The sequence below is a fragment of the Rhincodon typus genome, chromosome 24 (assembly GCF_021869965.1).
Source record: "Rhincodon typus isolate 14 chromosome 24, sRhiTyp1.1, whole genome shotgun sequence".
Lineage (NCBI taxonomy): Eukaryota > Metazoa > Chordata > Chondrichthyes > Orectolobiformes > Rhincodontidae > Rhincodon > Rhincodon typus.
This window is the reverse complement of record NC_063355.1, coordinates 6,894,673-6,899,464: the sequence shown is the minus strand read 5'-3', so window position 1 is coordinate 6,899,464 and position 4,792 is coordinate 6,894,673.

Here is a 4,792-nt window from a genome sequence, read left to right as displayed (position 1 = left end):
CTTGGCCTGCTGTGTTCATCCAGCTCTACCCCTTGTTATCTCAGATTCTCCAGCATCTGCAGTTCCTACTATCTCCCAACCATTTTCAGTTGCTTCATCAATGACCTTCCCTCCATCGTAAGTTCAGAAGTGGAGATGTTTGCCGATGACTGCACAATGTTCAGCACCATTTGCGACTCCACAGATACTGAAGTTGTTCATATCCATATACAGTAAGACCTGGGCAACATCCAGTCTTAGGTTGATAAGATTCATCTGATTATATTTATAGCGCACAAATGCAGTGCAATGACCATTTCCAACATGACAGAATCTAACCATTAAACAAAAAAAATCAAAAGAACTGTGGATGCTGGAAATCAGAAACAAAAATAGAAATTGCTGGAAAAATTCAGCAGTTCTGGCAATATCTGTGGAGAGAAAGCAGACTTAATGTTTCAGATCCAGTGACTCTTCTTCATAACTGATTATAGCTTTGAAAATGTCGGTATACATGCTGAAAATGGGGTGGGTGAGGGGGGATGGAGAAGTAAACAATAGGTGGAGATGGAGCCCAGAGAAAGCGAACAACAGCTGGGCAGACAAATGAATGGATAAAGGTCAGCCTTGAGGAATGAATAGCTGCTAATGGGGACCATTAGTAGCTGACAATGGGGTGGTTGTGGTAGCAGTCCACTTCAGGACAAGTCATAGTACTTGGGGCTGGGCAAAGGTGATGGCAGAAGATGCTCAGGCCCTAAACTTATTGAACTCGATATTGAGTCCTGAAGGCTGCAGGGTCCTCAAGGGGAAAATGAGGTGCTGTTCTTCCGGATCATGGGTTATTTTAGTGGTCATCCATATTTCAGTTGAAATCTACTCTTTCTAGTGAACGTAAAAGATCTCAATAGGACATTATTTTCAAGAAGAGCAGGGAAGCTATTCCTGCTGCCCCAGCCAATATTTAACTCACAAACACCATCATTAAAAAAATTATATTGCTGTCTGTAGCAGTTTACTGTATACACATTTTGTACATTATTCCTACATTGCAATAGTGACCACCATTGTTGATTCCTCAGATACTGAAGCAGTGTAACAAGTGTAACAAGATTTGGACAATATCCAGCTTAGGCTGACAGGTGGCAAGTAACATTCCCCACTGTCAACATCCTGGGGGTTGCCATTGACCAGAAACTTAACTGGGCTTGTCAATATAAACACAGTAGCTGCAACAGCAGGTCAGAGGCAAGTAACTCACCTCCTGAATTGCCAAAGCCTGTCCACCATCTACAAGGCACAAGTCAGGAGTGTGATGGATAATGCTCCACTTGTGTGGATGAGTGCAGCCCCGACAACACCCAAGAAGCTTGACATCATCCAGATGAAAGCAACCCACTTGATTGGCACCTCATCCACAAACATTCAGTATCTAACAATGACAAGTCGAAATACAGAAGGGACACAGAGGGCTTGGTGACGTGGTGCAATAAAAACAATCTGTCTCTCAACATCGGTTAAACTAAACAACTGATCATCGACTTCATAAAGAAAGGAGGAGAATACGCCCCCATCTACTTCAACGGAACTGAGGTTGAGAAAGTGAAGAGCATCAAGTTCCTCGGAGTAATGTTAACCGATGACCTGACCTGGACTTCCCACATAAATGTGACAGTCAAAAAGGTACAACAACGCCTCTTCTTCCTCAGGCGGCTCAGGAAATTTGGCATGTCCATAAGGTACCTTATCATCTTCTACAGAGGCACGATTGAAAGCACAATGTCTGGGTGCATAAAGGCCTGGTATGGTAACTGCTCTGCCTAGAACTGTATGAACTGCAGAAGGAGGTGTGCACAGCTCAGACCAGCACGGAAGCCAACCTTCCATCTACGGACTGTGTTTACATGGCTCGCTGCCGCGGAAAGGTGGCCAACATCATCAAAGACCCATTGCACCCTCGTAATGACCTCGTACAATCTCTTCTGTCAGGCAGAAGATACAGGAGCCTCAACACATGCATAAGCAGGTTCAAGAACAGCTTCTTTTCAGCTGTTATCTGATTATTGAATGGACTGTAGCCTCAAATAATGTAACCTGCAATGTAACCTGCATGCTTCCAAATCTTTTTGATCTGTACATCCTTTGCTTACTGTGATCTGCCTGTACTGCTCGTAAACAAAACTTTTCATTGTATTTTGGTCCATATGACAATCACTTAATCTACTGCTGACATTTAGTAACAGAAGTGTGTACTATCTGCAAGATGGATTGCAGAAATTCGCCAGAGATCTTTAGACAACACCTTCCAAACCCATGGCCACTTCCATCCAGAAGGACAAGGGCAGCAGAAAGATGAGAACACTACTACCTCCCAGACACCCACCAACCTGACTTAGAAGAACTGCTGTTCTTTCACTGTCACTGGGTCAAAATCCTGCAATTCCCTCCCTGATGGCCTTGTGTATGTACCTACAGTATTTGGACTGCAGTGTTTCAAGAAGCAGCTCGCCAATACCTTCTCAAGTGCAACTAGGCATTGGCAACAAATGCTGGTCCATGCCCTATGAATAAAAAAATGTATATAATTAGCTGGAATGTGCTTTGGAAGATCTGGTGGGTCATGAAAGACACTATATAAATGTAGGTCTTTCTTTTAATGAATCAATTAAGCCGGCAAACAAATACAATAATTTGGTGCAGAAGATGAGAGTGCTGCATCATTTGTTCTGGAATATTGTGTGCATATTGTTTTTCTACTGATTTGTTGGATATTATTGCTTTTGTGTGACAATTGGGACAATTAAAACACAATCATGTAAAAGATCTTAAGTACCGGAAATGACAATAAATTCATCCTTTGTTTTCATGCTACCCTTCCTGTTACCGCACCTCTAAATTGCTTTTCTCTCTAGAAATGGAATTGTAATTTGCTTCTTAATCCCATTTACTATACATCATCTAATAATTTGAATTTTTTTTATCATAGCGAATAATTGACCCAGGCTAATTTGTCAGTTCTGTATACAATAATCTGGGAAACTAAGTGACCTCAAAGTGTAACTTCCCTCAAATCACGTACAATTTCATTAGAACTTTAACTGATTTGAGCATAAAATCAAGGCTGATACTTGAATGCAGTAGTGAGGGTGTGTTGCACTGTAGCAGGAGGTTTTTTTTAAAATGATGGGATGTTTATTTAAACTATGCCCATCCTATAAATTAAGCATAAAGCATCTTAGGCCACAAAGAGAAAAGCAAACCCTGGTTCCTCCCTGACAAGTTATCTTATTTTGTTACTACTTGAGAGATCTTGCTGCACTTTAATTGGTTGATGAATTTCCTATTAATTCCAGTAATTATATTTAAAATACTTGATTGGCTGTAAGTACTTTGGGACTCTTGAGCTGTTGAAAAAGTCATAAAATCATAGGATGAATGCAGTGTAGTAAACCATTTTGGTTGCTCCACACTGCAAATGTGTAGTTGTTCATTTTGGAAGGGAGAACAAAAGAACAGAGTATTAATTCAATGGAGAAAAACTGCAGAAAGCTGCAACACAAAGGGACTTGGGTGTACTTGTGCATGAAACTCAGAAAGCTAGCACACAGGTGGAGCAGGTAATCAGGAAGGCTAATGGAATGTTGGCCCTTATTTCAAGGGGTTTGGAACATAAGATTAAGGAAGTCTTATTGCAACTGTACAAGCTGCTGGAGTATTGTGAGCAGCCTTAGTTCCCTTATTTAAAAAAATATATATTATTTTACAGAAGGTTCACTAAGAAGATCCCTCTATCGAGGGGTTGTCTAAAGAGCAAAGATTAAACAGGTTGGGACTGTACTCATTGGATTTTAGACGAATAAGTGGTGATCTCATTACAAGACATAGAATTCTTAAAGGGCTTGGCAGGCTAAATGCTGAGAGAATGTTTCTCCTCAAGGGAGACTCTAGGATCAGAGGTCATAGTCTCAGAATTAAGGGGTGCCAATTTAAGATTGAGATGAAGAAGAACTTCTCTGAGTGTTGTAAGTCTTTGGAATTCCTTGTTACAGGCAGCTGTGAGGCCAGAGTCCTTCTGTATATTTAAGGCTGAGGTGTATAGATTTCTTGATGAGTAGGGGAATCGAGGGTTATGGGGAAAGTGCAGGCAAGTGAACGTGAGGAATGTTGGATCAGTCATGATCCTATTGAATGGTGGACCACACTATAGGTGCTGAATGTCCTACTCCTGTTGCTATTTCTTATGGTCTTCTGCAAAAGTAATTTAGTTTGTCTTCATACACTTTTCCTGCAATATCTTTCCTTTATACGTTATTACAAATCTATCATTTGCAAGGCATGATCGAATCTACTTTCCGTACTCTTTCAGGTAGTGAGTTCTGGACCATAGCCACTTGTATTGTGGAACATTGCTCCAAATGTAGACTAATTAGTTATTTTGCCAGTGACCTTTAATCTGCGATTGCTGGGTCTCAGCCTGTCTGCTACTAGAACAGTTTCTCCTGAATTAGTCTGTTCAGCCTCAAAATTTTGAGCTCATCTGCCAAATTTTCTTTTTCATTCCTCTTCTGGGGATGTAGAGAACAACATGTCCAATCTATCCACTTGAGTGAATTCCTTCATTTCCTGAAATCATACAAGTGCCTCTTTCCATAAATGGAAACCTTAGGGAGTAACTGGATTTCACTTCCGTGTAGTGACTGGGACAGCATTTTCTCCACCAGGGAGCTGAAGGATTTGCCAGTTGCTGAACATACAAGTCATAGGCAAATGGAATGGGGATTTAGGTTTGTTGGGTCATCAAACACCCTTCATT